General features: G+C 52.5%; 1 long non-coding RNA gene across 1 annotated transcript; it reads left to right on the top strand.

The window, feature by feature from the left end:
* Positions 1 to 2,122: 2,122 nt before the first annotated feature.
* LOC117796046 lies at positions 2,123 to 15,824 on the top strand. The gene is made up of 5 exons (XR_004620379.1): positions 2,123 to 6,311; positions 9,666 to 9,837; positions 10,105 to 10,406; positions 11,330 to 13,358; positions 13,664 to 15,824. It is a non-coding gene; the product is annotated as an uncharacterized LOC117796046 (long non-coding RNA).
* The last annotated feature ends 2,611 nt before the right edge of the window (positions 15,825 to 18,435 follow it).

The following is an 18,435-nucleotide window of genomic DNA, read 5'->3' as shown; positions in this document are numbered from 1 at the left end:
GGGCGGGCCGCAGAGGAGCTTGTCCGCGGGCCGTCGCGGGCCCGCATCGCGCCGCGAGCGCCCGTCCCCGTGCCGCCGGGCCCGGGGGCCGAGCGCAGGTGGGCCGCGTCGGGCGGCCGGGGCGGGGCGGTCGGGCGGAAGCGGCGCGCGGAGCCCCCAGGTCCACCGTTGGGAGGATGTCCGTTATCCTTTTGTGACCCGCGGAAACCCGAGACGGGGCCGTTGGGTGCCTGCTTCCCTGTAAAGCTTGGAACCACAGGGCCCCTGCCGCTCGTCGTGTGGCTCGGCTCCTTGTGGCTTTCTAGAATTTCCTTCGGAGCTTCCCTTTCTTCGCTCTCCAGCCAATCAGTGTTTCCCTTGACCACCGTCTTCACCTATTTCTCACTTTCGTAGACACTCCTCCTTGTGCCCACCAGGCTTTGCATTGGTCTCATCCTTGAGAGCGCCACAGTTTAGCCACTGTGTTCTCCATTATACCTGCCCCGCAACAGAGCCTGTATTTTTCCGGGCACGAATTAACGGCAAGTTAAGCCTTCCTGAATCTGATACAGCTAGCTATGTTGCCCCGAAGTGATTTTGCTCTTGCTCAGCCTTTTGGTCCACCTGACAGTTGGTTTAAAGCAGTAAAAATAGACTCCCTGGTTTTTAAGAAAATCTTGGAAAACTGAAAATCTGGGAGGGCGTTATCTCTGTTGTACTCGTTTGGCCAGTTAAACGCCGTGTGAATTCCTTGAGCTCTTGGAACAGTGTTCCTGCAGTTGAAGCCCATGATCATTCTGGACCGTGATCCATTAATCTTAGGTCGAACTTGCTAAAACAAGCAGGTGTCTTTGATAACATGTTAGAGAAAAGATGATGCATTCTGATTAAAAAGTGACTCGATCAATTTAGTTCTTATTTTTACATGCCGTTTAACTTGACTTTTGAGAATTTTAGTGTAAGGAGTGAAAAATTAGATCATTTTCTCCTTGAATCTGAGTTTCAAAACCTGAGTAATTCCCCTTGGAGTGCTGCACCCACACAGTTTGGCAAAGTCAAATCTGTTGAAATAAGTCATTTCTGGCTTCATAGCTTATAAATTGTGCATAAATATTTCACAAGTGAAAACCAGTTGTGGGAGAATTTTTTATGTGACTTAATTTCACTTTCCCCACTCTCCAGTAATTGACAGGAAAATGTTTAAGTAGTTCCCACACAAGAGAAATGGTGGGGGAGTACCTGCTTAGGTAGCCTAGCTTCTAAGTGGTAGATCTGTCTGTAGACGTTCACCCTCAAGCGGAGAAAGCCGGAAAGGGTTTAACACTTGGGAAGGGTGGCAGGTGCGACATCGCATTAAGATGTCCCTAAGTGCTGTCCCAGCACCTGCTCCACAGATAGCTTTTTAGAGATTTATTTTAGACTGAGCAAGTGCAGGGTGGGGAGGGGCTGAGGGAGAGAAAATATCAAGCAGGCTCCACGCCCATCGAGGAGCCGGTCGCGGGGCTCCATCCCTCAACCCTGAGATCATGACTTGAGTCGAAACCAAGAGTCAGGCACTTAATTGACAGCCACCCAGGCACCCCTCCACACACGAATAGCTTTTAAAACTTGCCCCAGAGCAGGGGTGCCTGGGTAGCGCAGTCAGTTAAGCATCCCACTCTTGATTTCAGGCTTAGGTGGTGATCTCAGGGTCGTGAGATTGAGACCCAAGTCAGGCTCTTCTCTGGACTTGCTTGCTTGAGATTCTTTTCCTTCATCCCCCCCTCCTCTGCCACCCCCACTCACACTCTTCCTCTCTAAAACAAACAAAAAACAAACCTTGCCCCAGAGCAGGTGACCTGTTAACATAGGCCTTGAGTTTTCTGTGGTGGGAAGTATTCTTGCCTTCAGCTCTTTAGCTATGAAGGATCGTATGACTAGATGTGCAGAGATGGTGCGCTGCGTGGACTCCAACCTGCTTGCACTTGCTACTAAAGGTGAAAATCAGTTTAAAAGGACTGGTTGGGGCGCCTGGGTGGCTCAGTCGTTAAGCGTCTGCCTTCGGCTCAGGGCGTGATCCCAGGGTCCTGGGATCAAGTGCCACATCAGGCTCCTCCGCTGGGAGCCTGCTTCTTCCTCTCCCACTCCCCCTGCTTGTGTTCCCTCTCTCGCTGGCTGTCTCTCTGTCAAATAAATAAATAAAATCTTTAAAAAAAAAAGAAAAAGGTTAAATTGCCACTTCACAGCCGTGGGACTCTAAAAGTAGGGATAATTTTACTGCTTTGACTCTTCTGTTCGGGCAGAATGGATTGAGCCAAAGAGCATTCCCGCTGAATGTCTCGAGTCCCTTTTTGTTTCGGCAACAGGACAAATGATTAACGTTATTTAATTAAGCTGGTATTTCTTACACCAGCATTTGGGTGCTTTTACCCCTCCCACTATGAGGGCAAAGGTCATGCATGGCTGTGTCTGTCTACAGCTGTGCCTTGCACATGGAATGATTGTTTGCTTTTTTGGTTCATCAAAAAATGAAGTTGAAAGCACCATGACAGGACTTGTGTGTGATCATGCTTGACCATTTCAAGGGTCTCAAAAGCTCTGACTTTGCACAAGGCTTCCAGGCTACTACAGAAATGAATGTCAACAACTGCAGAACAAACTAGAATATGGGAAGAATCCTAAAAGCCATGCAAAGTTTTCTCAGAGCTGGAGAAGTCTGAGCTTACTAATGACTGAGGAGATGTGGTGACAGATATCCTTCACGGAATGTGCCCTTTGGCCACCTGATCAGGACACAGATGCGGACTGTTAGCCACAACTCTGAAGTCTCCTGCCTCCCTTGTGTTGTAGTGTTTTTTTCCCCCCGAAACCTTTATTAAATGCTCAAACTCTGTTTTAAGAGTATGTGGTTTAGGGACACACGTGGAGAGGATGAAGGTCGGGTGAGCAGAAGAATTAAGGATGTGAGTTAAAAGATACTGGTATTATCTCCCCTTCTCAGACAGTGTCTTACTTATGGATTATAAGGAGGCTAGCTGTTAAATCTCCTTCTGCCTTATGTGTATCTCTGACAGATTGGGAATGACTCAGGTAATGAGCTCGTGGCACTAGATAATTTCCCTTTTACCACAAACGAATGTAGCTTCTTTGAAATCGCTTTTGGTGAGTTCTAATGTTTAGTCCTTGCGAGGCTACCTCCGGTAGGCACTGCTTTCTGCTTGAGTCCCAGGATGAGGAACGTTAGAGCTCTGGGCATTTTTGGCATTTTGCCCCCAGGGAAAGCGGCTGAGGGAGGAACTGCTCAAGGTCACAAGGTGGTAGAGCTAGCTTCTGCAGTTTGGGGTGGGGGGAGGTTGAACTTTGCCCTCAGTCGGAAGGGTAAAAGAACCCAAAGGCTGGTGTAAGCGAAATACCAGCTGTTTGGGGTGGGGTGGGGGGAGGGTGAATGCTGTTGCAATTTAGGTCCATGCTGAGTTTCCAATAAAATATTTCAGGAAATCAGGTTGAAATTTCCTGCTTGTGCGTCTAAATTAGTTATGCCTAATTTGTATCAATACAGGTCAAATGAAACACTATAGGTGTGTACCTGTTGTCTTTAACATCTAAACTCGAGTTCTTCTTGGTTGTGGGATCTGTGAAATCTGGACTATTAAAAGGATACTCCCCTCTCCATCGATGCATATGTTAGATTTGGAGCTTACGTTGTGGTAAGGTACCCTAACGACGTCTCTTAAGCTCACATTTATGTAACATTTTATGTCCTTTACTTTTATAAGATCTTTGGCAAATTCTCTTTCTGAGGTCAAGTGAGTTATTTCAGTGAACAGATCTGGTTACTGCCCATAACCCTAAGGAGAGTTGGAGTCTTCAGTAATAAATTAGCCTAGCTGTCCTCTACTTTGCTGGTCGAATGACCCTTTGGAGAGATGCTCAATCGACTTCTTTGCGTTCTAGTTACTGCCCCCACCTGCCCAGCCAGGCACCTGCGGCACCTGTGGCACATGCACCTGAACAGAACGAGGAGACAGCTCTCTTTCAGTCCTTGGTAACTTGGTAACAGCTATGCTGTTCCACGGCATACCTGCTGCATTTGAGTGCGTGAGGCGGGTTAGGGGGGTGGAACGGAACAGCTTTCAAGGACTGGGGAGTCAGCTTGGCCTTGCTGAGGGGGTTGGGGGGATACCAGCCTCCCTGATGGGCTTCTTCTGTAAAAGGGAGTGACCTGGGGAGTTTGGTGAGTCTGGCTGGTCATTCCGCTTGCTGAGTGCCCCAAGGACACAGCCGTGAGCGGGATGACACACGTATCTTCATGGAGCCTGTAGGCTGGAGAGGATAGGTTGTGAACCGGTGGCCATGATTCTGGTTGTGTGAAGTCCTAGGAAGAAGAGAAGAGGGCAGGGACACTGCCAGGTAAAGGCCTTCCCGAGTAAGGGACAGCTCGGCTGAGACTCACAGGTTGAAGGAACCAGAACCTGACCCAGCACTTGGCTGCACACCAGCCTTTTTATCTTTTATGTTAATTTCTATGTGAAAAAGGAGTAGATAAAATAAATCAGGTGATAAACTTGTAAATATTGGGGCAAGCCTGTAACACTCATTTTTAGCCTTGAAAATTCAAATTTAACAGACTGATCCATTGAAAGTGCTGCTGGGATTGGCTATGGTTTTCTCATTCCTACTTGGTTCCTAACATCATGTCTTCCTTTGTTTTGTTGTTTTTTTATGAGCCATTCCCCATTCATAATTGACACTTAAACTTGGGGATTCGTAGCGGAAATCATTTTGGAATTCCAGCCCTTGCCAGATAGATCAACTGCAAAACCGACGGGTGGGAAGGGGAGACTGGAGTCACCAAAGCTTGGGTCTGCGTCCCCGTGGTGCCATTTATCATCCGTGTAACATTGGCAAAGGCTCGTAACCTCCAAACCCTCCATCTCCAGAGCTATAAAACAGGCCTAATAATGCCAGTCTCGGGGCGCTTTGGGAGTGTGCGGTCATGGTGAGTAACATGCCCAGCTTGGGGTGTAGGGTGCTTGTGCTCTTCAGAACCAGTTACATTTTCTTCCTCCCCTTGTCCTTTGTAGGTGAGCCAGTTCCGGCCACTCACCAGAGTTTGTGGGCTTAGCCTTGCGTTTGGGCCCTGCTGGCTTTATAGCCGATGCGTGTAGACAGGACCCAGCGCTCCCTTGGTTTCTTAAAGCAGATGAAAAATCACATACTAGCCAGACTTTTTTTTTTTTTTAAGAGATTGGCCGTATTGTTGGTAAGTATTTAATCTCTGTGAGCTATGTGGATTACTATCTATTAAAAATAGAACAGCTTGCTTTTGTGTTTTCCGTGTCAATCAGAACTCGGTTTCTCCACATTGGAGCTCCCTTTGGAAGGGTCTATACTGAGATCCAGCTGCTGGTGTCTAACTGCTCACTTTTCTTGTGATGGGTGCTTTGCCTGGGTGAACCCAAGGGGACTTGGCGGGGCCGTTGTGATGATGGGGTTCAGCAGCTGCCCCGGAAACAGCAGCCTGAGGTGAGGTCAGGGAAGAGGGAGGCTGTTGGTCTCTCCTCCGTGTGCCAGTGAACCACATCCTCGTGCAGTTACCACCTGACTTCCTTGGCACACTTTGGTGAGTGGTTCTGTCCTCCCTTTGGTCAGGTACAGTTTTGAACTTGAGATTTAAAGGATGGGGGTAGGCAGGAAGGACTACCCTGTCTACACTGTGCCATCCTCTTACTACCCGAGGAATGGGTTGGAAGTGCCCTTGCACTGTTCTGCCCAAATGGCATCATCCTCGTGGCAAGAATGCAATCATGGATGGCCTACATCTTTTCCTAGTTGATGTCTTGACCAAATCCTTCCAAAGGCAGTGCTCGCCCTGACATGGTGTGAGGCTAGTGCCGTTCCAGATGCCACACTACCATCTCCTTGCCTGCTCCCGCGTTCCTTGATGACCTGGCACTTAATCTACACTCTTCCTCTCGAACCTGAGCCACGCCAGCCCTTAGCTGACTTGAGTCACCAGCACTCAGGTCTGTATTTTGGCCTCTGCGATTCCATTACCTCATCTCCCCCCTTCAGCTGCCATATCCCAGTCCTTGTTGTCCAGAAGAGTAGCACCGCATCTGGAATCTCAAACCCCCGATACCCTGTCCTCTCCAGCTTCCCCCTTCTTTCCTGTTGGCCCTTTATTTCAGCCTCAGACATTTGGTTTTCTGATCCCTCCTTTCTTTCCCAGACTGCATCCTCAGCATCCCGTCCTGCTTCTGTCTGATAAGACTTCACCCTTGGATCAACCCACTTTTGTCTCTATACTTCTGGAACCCCGGGACCTGCTGGAGGAAACACCGCTCACATAGGTAGACTTTTGCCATAACTTACGGTCTCTCGACTCAGCTCTTTGTTTAATGTCACTTGACAGTTCTTCTTGCTTGTCCTAACTGCACCTTCCTCCATCATTTTGTTCAGCAAATTCTCTAAATTACTTTCCTCAAAGTCCTTAAGAAATGTGCTTGTGTACATCCCTTCCCCCGTGGCCTCCTACTTGAGGAAATTGGAGGGATCACGATTCGTATGTCCAGATGCCAGCTGTCCCTTTGTAGCCATCTCTCTTACATACTGACCAGCCAGCTCCCTCTGATCTTCGACCCTGCAGTGCTGCTGGCCGAGCCCGTGTCCTCCACCTGTGCTCTGCTCCCCGCTCTTGCTCTTCTGGGCCCTGCTGCCATCGCTTGTCTTTGCTCCCAGACTCTTCTCATTGGATCACGTCTCTCTGGGTCTTTAAAAACAAGGCTCTCTCTCTAGCCGTTGCCTCTCTCCTTCTGGTCCCAGCTAGGTGTCCTGAGCCCGTCTGTCTTTGCAGCCTTGACTTGGTCTGTGCAGCCCCAGGCCCCATGTCTCCTGGCAATCTTCTTGCCGTTCCATCGCCGACCAAACAGATGAAGGCTTTCTGACCTCGCTTCCTCTCCCTCTCTTACACCTGACACCAGCGGCTGCTCTGTGCCCGGACTTCCCACTGTGGCTGTCCTCACCACTCTGCTTGGTCTCCATCTTCTCGCTCATGACTTCTCTTCCTCCTGCCACTCTCCTGGTTCCACATGCTCCCCTGGGTCATCGGATCCCCACGTGTGGCTCCCAACAGCCCCCTGCATGCTGACCATTCTCAGCTTCCACGTCTATCCTGGATTCACCCCAGAGCGCCATTGCACACCCCACCGTTCCAGACAGCCCTGCTCCGTGTCCTGTGGCCCCTCGGACACCCCGCCTGTCTACCCCATCTCTCCTACTGCACCAGCCCTGCCCTCCAGCGGTTTCCTCTCACCAGCACACCCCTTGCTCAGGACCGAATTTGGAAATTCATCTCGGACTCCTCCCTCTCCCTCATCCCCCGTGTGTAACCACCAGCTGGTAATGAGTTGACTTAGATATTTCTCAAAACCAACTTTTCTTCAGTCCCGCTCCTGCTGTCCTCAAGTAGGCTCTGACTCTCTGTCACCCACACTTCTGCCAACCAGCCACTCAACCCACCGCCAGTTCCCCCTTCTAACCTGCAGGTGGGACCACATCACTCCCCTGCTCGAACTTCTCAGGGGCTCCAGGAGCCTCGGGACTGACCAGCTCCTCGGCGAGGCATTCCTTACCCTGCGGCCTCTTTTTCTAGCCTTCACACCCACCTGCAGGCATGTGCACCATGCCAGCTCATACCTTGTTTCCAGACTGTTCCTTTTCCGCTGCCCAAAACGTCCTTTCCTACCTCCTCTAACTTTGGTCATCTTCCACAGCTGCTCAGGTGACCTCTCTGGGACGCCTTCTTTGGAAGGGTATTTCCATAGTTACCATTGTTCCCACATTATAATGAAAGTGGCTGTTACCAGTTCTGCTTTCCCACAAAATCGGACATTCTTTGAGGGCAGGGGCAGTGCGTGGCTTGTCTCTTGCACCTCGGAGGGCATCAGGGCCAGCCTAGCGTAGGACACATGGTGGGCCTGTCTGAGCAGAAGCACCTGCTAACGCCGCCGCCTTGTCCTCCGCCGTCCTGCCTGTGGAGTGAAGTTCGAACCTTAGCTGGGTTTTGAGGTAGCAGGGCAGAGCAAACAATACAGGAGACAGACCTGGATTTGAAATAGCTGTTTCACCATTTAGTAACTAAGTGAGCTTAGTTAGATGAGTTTCTTAATCTCTGTGGTCAGTTTCTTTATCTATAAACTAGGAATATTGATGTTCAAGGTTGTTGCAGAGTTCGATTGGAATCATATGCACGGAGCTCCTGGCTGTAGGAGGTGCTAAATACATTTCCTCCTCCTGGGTACTGGTTTCCCTGCCCCGTCCTGCCCTCTCCTCCCCCCCCCCNNCCCCCCCCCCCCCCCGCCAACATCGATCCTCACAAAATTTTCAGCACTGGTTTCCCCATCTTTGCTGGTTCTCCTTCTGCTAAGGAATGCCTTCCTCAGGTCCACCAATGACCCTTCCCGGTTCAGATTCTGCCTCAAGGAATGCCCAGATCCTCCAGTTAGAAATAACTCCCATGCAGGTGGTATTCCCCCCACTGACAACGCACTTAGCGGTCTTTTAATTACCTGTAGACAGTTCCTGGGTTGAAAGCTTCTGGAAGGCAGGGATGTTTCTTCAATTTTGCAGCTCTCCATGCTTCCGAGCACTCAGGGCCTGGAACATCCTAAGTGTTAAGTGAAGGGCTGTTTACTGTGATGGGTGCTGGGAGGACGGAAGAATGCTTCTTCACTGGGTTAAACTGTTGTCTGCGTCTTAAAGGAATCAAACCCTCTGAGAACTCGATATTCTAGCTTACTCACCTGTAAGATTTTTTGCGTAATGTGAATGTCCACGTTTGCAAGCAAATAAGAGCTTGGAAATTAGAATTCTAGAAGATTCATTTCAAACACAGAGATCATCAGTCTTGAAATCAGTTTATAATGTGAAGAAAGACTCTCGTTTGCCCCAAGCTATAAGAAAATGATGTTATTTCTAATTATTTCTCAAAAGGATATTCAAAAAGGAAATTCTGTAAGTAGACTGTGCTTTGAGAAGATAATCTTATTTTGACCTGCTCAGTGGAAGCTGACCCAATCTTTCATCCAGCCCTTTTATTTTTTTAAAGTTTTTATTTATTTAAGTAAACTCTACTCCCAACACGGGGCTTGAACTCACGACCCCGAGATCAAGAGTTGCACACTCCACCAACTGAGCTGGCCGAGCGCCCCTCATCCAGCCCTTTTGAAGAAAATGGTATTACAAGTCCGGTCCTGTCACAACCACCACAACAAAGAGAGTCCACATAAAAAGACCGTTTCCTGGGGAAATAAATGCCCTGTTGATTGATGTATTAATCCAGCGGTTAGCAGGCTGACAATGCCGTTGGCGTCCAGCAGCTACAGGTGTCATATAGACCTGCTCACACATACATCTCACAGCTGTTCAGCAGTGATTTCCCTTGGACACCGCTCACCCCCTTTTCTCCCCCAAACCAGGGAACTCGAGCTGCCAAGCCTACTCGTTGAGAGCATGGATCAGCGCACTTCTGGCTGCAAGCGAGGCCGGTGGCCATGGCCAGGAGCGAGCTCACGGTGTCCGAGTTCGCCTGCCTTCCCCCTCTTCCGCTGTTCCGGGGCCAAACCTGCTTGCTGCTTGCTTGCTCTTCACACGCTGGCTTTTAACTCCCCTCTCCCCATCCTCTATGCAGACTGTTGTGTTTACAGGAACCAAAGGTAGCAACTTACCTGCCACGTGACAAAATGTACCGTGTAAATAAATCTTCGTCCTAGTAGAGACGTCTGTCGCGCAAACGTGGAGATGGAGGGGTGTCTTGGCTCATGCTGCGTACCCTTCCGCCGGCTCGGTACCAGCAGCCAGCTCTCAAGTGGCCCTCAGGTAAATTGGGGTCCCACCGCAGAAAGGTCTTCTAGAAGCGACCCGGAGGAATGGCTGAATGCATTACTGTGTGTCACCTGCACGTGTGTGTGTGTGTGTTTGTGGAGCAGGATGTGTGGGAGTCCCTGTGGCGTCCACTTTGTTGCTGGGAGGGTCAGGGAGCAGGGAGAAATCTGATCCCCTAGGAAGGGGCCGAGGAACTACCTTTGCTTAGCAGATAAATCACGCTTAGCTAAGCATCTGGGGCCATCTCCTTTCCTTTACCAGTGACTGTTCTCAGAGAGAGTCGGAGGGAATGTGACCCAGTTCTGTGAATGAAATGAAATGTGAAGGACAGTGTGTATTACTGGGGTGGCTTTGCTCCCCTAATGAAAAGATAAAACCTCAAGAGAAGACAGCCCGTCTTCCTCCTTCCTGCCCCAAAACCAGCGTGATGGCATTTTAGGACCGTGAGGAAAAGACTAGGAGAATTTGGGTCGTCAGTCCAGCACCGTGGAGCTGGGAAGCCACCGGTGCCACCAGGCTCGTGTGAGCCCTGGCATGGATGCGTCCTCGACACACTGAAGCAGGTCAGGCTGTCAGTAGTTCCCTCTGGGAACAGGGTGGGGAGTGGGATGGGGGGGATGGTGCATCAGAAGGGGAGTCTTTTCTGTATGGCTGAAGGGTTTTCTCTTGGCAAGCTGAGGGTCCCTCTGTGTGGAATATTATAAAAGCACTGATTGTTGTATGCATGGGTTTTAATTTTGTAAATGGTTTTAATAATGTAAAGAACTGATAAAAATAATCCGAATCAGAAATGTAGAACATTGGGTTATATAGTGTAATCCCAACTTTTTTGGGGAAAAGGTAGAGAAAAAACAGGGAGGTAAGTATGGCAAAACAATGGTTTGCTTTTGGGAACTAGGATTCTGGGCAGTTGCTTTCTTTTTTTTATATGTGTGTGTAGTTTTCACATGCGAGGTTTTTTTTTCTGATTTTTTTTTTAATTATTGCAGTAAAAGACAGAGCATAAAATTTACCATCTTACCCATTTTTTGTGTGTGAGCCCGATGCAGGGCGTGAACTCATGACCCTGAGATCAAGACCTTAGCTGAGATCCAGAGTGGGACGCTTCACCGGCTGAGCCAGGTCCCTTCCTGAGCTGAAAGAGTAGCGTGTCACGTGTACACACCGCGTCGTACCTGCTCGTTCGTGCTTCAGTGGACACTCGGGACTGCTTCCACGCTGTAGCGGTTGTGAATGCTGCTGCTGTGCACACACGTGTGCAAAGAGCATGTATTTTGCAATCAGTAAAATAGCAGGGGCGCCTGGCTGGCTCAGTTGGTAGAGCATGCGACCCTTAACCTCAGGGTCATGAGTTCAAGCCCCACGTATGGCCCCGTGCCTGCTTAAAAGTGAGAGACAGAAAAGTAGCAAATGAAGAAAATCTTGGGGAAGCCAAATCATCTATATTGAATTTGCACTCCCCCCCCCATTTCTCATTTTCTATCAGATCTTTTGAACGCTCAGCCAACAGTGACACTTCCCTGCCAGAACGGAGAATTAGTACCTGGACGTGCTTGCACTCGAAAGCCTGATGGCCACACCGGGTTAGCCACGTCCAGGCGCTCCGCCTGCTTCCTACACGGGTCCTTCCTGTCCTGGGTTCTTCCTGTCCTTCCCTCACTGGGTACAGTGGTGACTCCAACCCTGACACCGCTCCCAGAGAGGCTGGCGCTCTGCCCCCAGCCCTGTGCACTCCTTCCTCGTACTTCCAGGCTGTGTCGGACTTTCCGTCTGTTTCCCCAGCAAACTGTACAGAAGACAAAACAGCTGCAGGTCAGTTCACCAGCGACCCGGGGCTCCCTATGAGGTGCCCGGGGCTCATGGGGACACACAGGGCGGCCAGGCGCCAGGCACACTTCACCCAAGCCTCTTCAGGTGGAGGGGTGCCATTGGAGCTCGCTAACTTGGTGGGAGGCACAGCACTCGAGTCATAAAAACCCTCCAGGGGCACCTGGGTAGCTCAGTTAAGTGTCCGACTCTTGATTTCAGCTCAGGTTATGATCTCGGGGTCGTGAGGTGGAGCCCCTCATTGGGTCCACACTCAGCAGGGAGTCTGCTTGAGATTCTCTCCCTCTGCAGCAAACCTTGAATTGATTTAGTCCAACCACGTGAGATACCCGGGTCGGGTGTCCCCGTGTGAGGCTGCACTGAAAGCACCTTTCCTGCCCTCCCTGCAGTTGACCTGGCAGCCCGCACCCCTGCCAGCCTGAGCTCCGGCCCTCCGGTGAGCCCTGGTTCTCTGCCAGCTGGCTCTCGCTGCCACTCCAGGCTCCCTGCAGCCCCCGCCACGTGCCTTGGCCCCCCTCCCTGCCTTTCTTGCCATCTGCAAGACCTTCCTCCCCAGGCTCTGGCTCTGCACACTGGCCCTTTAACTGCCGCCACCTGTGCCCCCTGCACCCCCACCAGCACCGCAGCGGCAGAAGTCCGCTTCCTCTTGAGCAGCTGTGGTCCAGGCGGTGGGGTGCCAGCGCAGGGCTCTATGCTGGCGTGTGTGCTGGGGCCTCTGTGCCTCTCTCCACATGCTACCCGAGTCAGGAGGAAGGGCCCAGGGACGCACCGCCGTTAGTACTGGTTACCTTTGTCGAGGCTCTGAGAGGATGGAGAATTGAAGACAGGCCTCTGTGTTGAATTGGAGCAAGCTGGGGAGGGAGGGCCTGGGCTGGAGGGAGGCTGGCAGCCCACCCCTGGGTGCTGGGAGGAGTGCACCAAGCTGCTCCTGCCAGTTAGGGAGCTGGAAGCTGCTTCCAGAAGCACGGGGTTATCTCGTACAGGTACAGTGAACTGAACAGAGTTCTTACTTCCAGAAGGAGGAACAAACTCACCCCTCCTCGCTTGTCACTGCCTCGGCAGCTGTGCGCCTGCCATTCCCGTTCCCTGCTCCTTCCTTCTCTCCCAGCAGCTCCCTCTGTGCCCCTATCCACCGCTGCGGTTGGCCCTTCCTGTCCCCGAGCATCTGTCCCCCCAGCTTCCCACAGCCCCTCCCTTTCTGATCCAGAGGCCCTGCGTGTACATCCCACACCTGTCTGCCTGCCAGCCACGGCTTCCTGGGTTATTAATAGAGCCAGTAGATGACTTCTGGGATGGAGCTTTTTATTCCCCTAGAAAAATTCCACCCGGTTATTTTTTTCAGTCAACGGGCTTTCATCGATTTTTCTCCCCATGGATCAATGATCTTGTGCGGAAAAGCTTGCCACCACCCTGAGAAATGCAGGCCTGGGAAGGAGTCCCAGGGCCTCTGAGGTCTGTGTGTGCCAAGCTGAGCCCCTGCCGTCTTGCTCGCCCTCACCACCCACCCACGGCACACACCCACGCACCGGAAGCGGGCACCTGCCTCCTTCCTCCCCGTCCAGCTGGTACTCAGGCGGGGTCACTGCCTTCGGGTCAGGTCTCCGGGCCGCTTTCCTCCACACTGCCCCCGGCCTCGCGCTGGGCGCCCTCTTCCCTGCGCCGCTCCTGGGAAGGCAGATTCCTGGCAGGTAAAGACCGCTTTCACGCTCCCTGGTAACTGGGGTTCTGGGTGACAGTCGGGTTCCTTCCATCAGATGCCCAATTTGGGAGGCTGACGTTAAGGGTCGGCTTTGGAGTGTGCAGGCCTATGCTGCGCATTACAGGCCAACTTGAGGCAGAAAGCGGCTCTGCGCCCTCCCTGATGCCGGGGTCGGCTGTGTCCCGGGAATGCAGACGCCCCTGTCCGCATGAGGCTTCCCCAGGACCTCCTTTGCGGGCATCACCAGGCGGGCCGCGGTCCACTCGAGTCCCCTGTGCTGCTTTGTTACTGCAGGCAGAAAGGGACCACAGTAGTGGCGTCCCTGCAAAGAGCTCGCGCAAGGCCTGCTGAGGAAAAGCTGGAGCCAGCCTGGGCCCTCGGCGCCTACAGCAGCACCTCTGGCTGCTGTGGTCTGCAGACAGCTCCTTGGGAACCAGACTGAGAGTCACCACCCCTCCAGGAGCCTCTGCTGCTTTCCCAATTCCCAGTGCAGACAGCCCTCGGGGTCAGGGAGGGGGCAGAGCGAACTTTCCACTTTAAATTCCAACTGTACTTGCAGATGCCGGCAGTTGCTTGAAGCCGGCCAGGCCCCAGCCTTAGGCCAAGTTGCGGGTTGGTTTTACAAGGTTCTGATCCCAGGAACAACCCAACCCAGGATGGAATCAAGGAACTCAGGGTCATGGGTGTGTGACTCTATCTTGAGAGCGGCTTTCAAGACAGACCTCAGGGAGAGAACTCGGCATTAAATGAGGCTGGAACCTACATCAGCTTAAACGTTGTAAAACAAGTAAGGCTATCTCTGGAGTGGAGCCAGGGTCTCCGGGTCAAGGGGAGGTGAGGAAGCGCCTGGACCCGCAGGGGAGGTAAATGGGGCATACGGGGTGGAGGAGACTTCTCGGGGCCACTACCAGGCAGTGCCTCCACCTGGGCATCTGTCTTGTGTCGGGCTTTCAGGACGACCTCACAGTTTGTAGGAAAGACTGTGCAAGTTACGGGGGTGTCTGCCTTCGGCTCCGGTCATGATCCCAGGTCCTGGGATCGGCCCGCTAGGCTCCCTGCTCAGCGGGGGGGCCTGCTTCTCCCTCTGCCCCACTGCCCCTGCTCGTGTTCTCTCTCTGTCAAATAAATAAAATCTTCAAAAAAAAAAAAAAAAGACCAAGTTAAGTGGGACAAAGCATGAGAGAGAGAGGGCTAAGCAGCCTGTGCTTGCATTCGAGAGCTTGCATGGCTGGGGACCCTGCTTTGGAGCCCGATTCTACCCTACCTTCTGGCTGTGGAGGGAGATGCTGCAGGGGACACGGTTCGAGCGATCGCACAGCCTGCGTCTGGTGGTGCTCCGGCCAGGGCTTCTCAGGGAAGCACAGAGCAAAGCAGGGGGGCGGGCAGCACTGGCCCCCAGTCAGAGACCTGAATTCTATTTTTCTCTGCTGCTAACTCTCTGTGTCCTCGGGTAGGTCTCCTCTGGGTTGAAACACTTATTATATGGTATCTATGAGAAGCACCCACCCCCAAATCACAACATGGCCCATTTCTGCTAGTTTTTACATGGGCTTTTATCTCTGACTTGCAATAGCATCCACGGGCTCAGGACCCAGGGTGGGGAGACTGCAGACCAAGGAGCACCCCTCAGCAGGACTAGGGCATGGGCTCCATCTAACCCGCTTCTGTGGGTGGGATCATCTGGCTATGGAGACTGTCCTTGTGGAAGACAGCTTTCACTTGGGAGCTCTGTGGCTAACCTGCCCAGGAGCCCATGAATGCCCGGGGCCAGGGGCCACCTGTGTTTCACCCTGAGCCCAGCCAGCACAGGAAATGCAGGAAATGGTAGTTGGTCCAAGCGGATGTGAGCGACAGTGGGTGGGCAGGCGGTTCCACTGAAGCCAGGTCCAGCCCAGACCTAACAGGTGTGTGAGCAGGTGTCGTGCTGTGGACAGGTGCTGCTGCCTGCGTTGGTGAGCCCTGGCACCTGGCACGGGGGGGGCGGGGGGCGCTGTGCTAGGTAGTGACAGCTGGACCTAGCTGGAGCCCGTTCAGGATGGGGCTTGCAGGTGGGTGCTTATCAAGCTGAAGTGGCTAGCAGAACCACATTGGGGTGCAGGAGGCAGGCAGCTGGGGTGAAGCACTGAGAGCAGAGCGGTGGGGGTTTGGAGCCGTGGGACATTGTCTCCAGTGCACCGGGGCAGCTGGCCAGAGCCCTGCCAGCTGCATTAGTCTCAGGTGCGTCGTCCCCCAGAGGCACGGGGCAAGGGAAGGGGATTCAACCTTCGTTCTTCCTCCAGAGGCTTCCAGGGGCTGTTGGCTGGGCCCAGGTGCCTTGCAATCATCCCGAGGGCCTGGGTACCATTCCCACCATTTCACACAGGAGGAAACTAAAACCCAGAGAAGAGAGGCGCCTGGGTGGCTCAGTCGGTAAAGCGTCTGCCTTGGGCTTGGGTCATATCTCCGGGTCCTGTGATTGAGCCCCGCTGGGCTGCGGACTCAGTGGGGGGTCTGCTTCAGATTCTCCCGTTCCCTCTGCTACTCCCCCCCACCCCCCACCACCACTCACGAGGGTGCGCACTCTCTAAATAAAGAAATAAAATCTTTTTTAAAAAAGGAAGAGATGCCTATGTTTGATGTCATTGTAAAGAGCTGTTCTTCATTTTCTAATTGTAGCTAGAATTTTTTAGATGTAGGAGTTTTTTTGCATATTGGTTTTAATCCCAGCAGCCTTGCAAAGCTCTTGTGTTCTAGTAACATCTATTAATTCTTTGACTTTTCTGTCATTTCTAAATAATGCCAGTTTTGTTTCTTCCTTTCAAGTCTTTATACCTTTATTTCCCTTTGCCTTAGTGTCCTGACCAGGACCTCCAGTGCCGTTTGACCCTCACTGGACGTGGTGACAATGGGCCTCTTTGTCGTGTGTCCAGGCTTACAGGAGGGCGTTCAGCGCCCCAGCAGGGCCTGCGGTGTGATGGGGGTTTGTAACCGCCCTTCATCAGGGCGAGGAAGTCCCCTCCATTCCTGGTATTCCAGGGGTTCTTCTCATGAATGGATCTCCAATTTCATTGGCAACCATAGAGAGGACGGCGTGACTTCTCCTTTTCTCTCTAAAGTAGTCGACTTTTCCGTTTACCGTCTGACTTTTCCGTTTACCGTCACAGTCTCTCGCACTCCTGGGACAAACCCAGCGTGACTGTGTTGTTATCCTTTTCATGTCTGGCCAGGTCCGGTTTGTGACTCGTGGAGGAGTTTTTGTTCACGAAGGAGACGGCCCCGCACTTCTCCTTCTCACGTTTCCTGCATCCGATTTTGCTGTCAGGGTTAGGATTGCCTCACAGGCGAGCTGGGCAGTTCCCTCTTTCTCTGTGTTCTGAGTTTACCTAAGGCCCGAGCTCTTTGCTCCCTAAAGGCATATGACGGGGCGCCTCGGGGGCTCAGTCGGTTAAGTGCCTGACTCTTGACGAGGAGTCTCCCTCTCCCTCTGCCCCCCCAACCCCATTCTCTCTCTCTCTCTCTCAAATAAATAAATCGCTTTTAAAAATGCATATGAGAACCCCAGGTGGGGCCCTCTGGGCCTGGAGTCTGCTCTGTGGGAAGGTCAGCTCGCTCCTTGTCAGCTTTCTCTTCCAGAAATTGCATCCCTTCCTTCCCATCCTGTCAGACCACACCAGTTCCAGCCGGACCATGTGCCCCCGTCAGGGTCACTGCCCAGGCCTCCCTAGGGAGTCTTCCGGAAGTTCCCCTGCAATCCTAGCTCTCTCCTGCTCCAGAGAGCCCAGTGGTCTCCAAGTCCCCATCTGTAGCAGGACACTCTGGGCCCTCATCGGTGGCCGCACCCCCTGGGGTGCCCTGCTGCTGTGCCCCGTGGACCCTGTGGTGCATCTGGGCTTCCTTGTCCGGGCTTCTGTCCGTGCAGATCGCTACAGAAGGCTGTTCCCCTGGACCCTTCTGCTACTGATGCCACCTCTTCCATCGAGTGCCCCTTCGCTTTAGCTCTGGGTCCCTGTTCCTGTGGCTCTGTGTGTTTGCCTCTCATCAGAACCACTTTGCGTACAAGTATTCTCAACTCAAGTGGGTTTTCCTGATCGTTCACTTAGTCAATAGATACGTCCAGGGCACTGGGCACCATCCTCGGTGCCTAAGATAGGTGAGTTCCAGCCATTCTGGAATTGTCCAGGGAGTGGGCAATAAAACAGCTGGTACTGTACAAGTGAACATAGAAAAAAACCAAACGCACAAAATTAAATCACCTAGAATCCCACCGTTAATGTATTAGAGCATTTCTTTGCAGCTTTAAAAAATGCTTATAATAGCGTACCTGAATAGGTAGGTACTAGCTTGTTTTACAGATGAGCAAACTGAGGCACGGAGCATGCCAAAGTCACAGGAATGACTGGGTCTGGAGTTTTACTCAGGCAGCCTGGCTCTGAGCCCCTGACCTTACTCCACCCCCCCACACCTTTAAAAAAATATAATGGGTAGAGCTGTGTGTCCCTGCTTGGGAGCCCCAAACTTTCGCTTTTCTTACTGTGTACATCTTACCTTGAGAACACGGAAATGTGCATTCTGTGCCCTCCCTCGGCATCACCCCAGACCTGTTCTCCCCACTGCCTTCGCAGGCTCTGGTGGGGGCAGACCCTGCTGGGGAGTCCAGAGGCCTGGGTTCTTGTGGCCCTGCCATCAACTTGCTGTGTGACCTCAGACTAGTCACTTGACCTCTCTGGGCCTCAGTCTCCACGTCTGTAACAACACGGATTCAGTCACTCTACTGCGGCCCTGAACGACCCTTCTCTGTTAAGGGGGCCGTGCCCCTTGGAACTCTACCTGGCATAGAACCCATAGCTCTGCGGCTTTGGGCATTCGGGGGAGAGGGGCTGGGGCTGTGCTGGGTGCTCTGCGGGACATCTGGGGACCTCTGCTACCTTTCCCGCCTGGCCTCTGAGGATGTCCTCAGAACACCTGGTACGCTGTGGCTGTATCCTCACAGTTGAGGGCTTGGGGCTGTGCTAGATGACTCGGGGTGGAGGCGTGCCTAGCGACCTCCCGCCCTGCCAGGCCTTGGGGTCTCTTTGGGCTGAGTGGTC

This window comes from Ailuropoda melanoleuca, chromosome 14, assembly GCF_002007445.2.
Source record: "Ailuropoda melanoleuca isolate Jingjing chromosome 14, ASM200744v2, whole genome shotgun sequence".
Classification (NCBI taxonomy): domain Eukaryota; kingdom Metazoa; phylum Chordata; class Mammalia; order Carnivora; family Ursidae; genus Ailuropoda; species Ailuropoda melanoleuca.
Note: the sequence above shows the minus strand (reverse complement) of the source record. Positions and strands in the feature narration are given on the sequence as shown.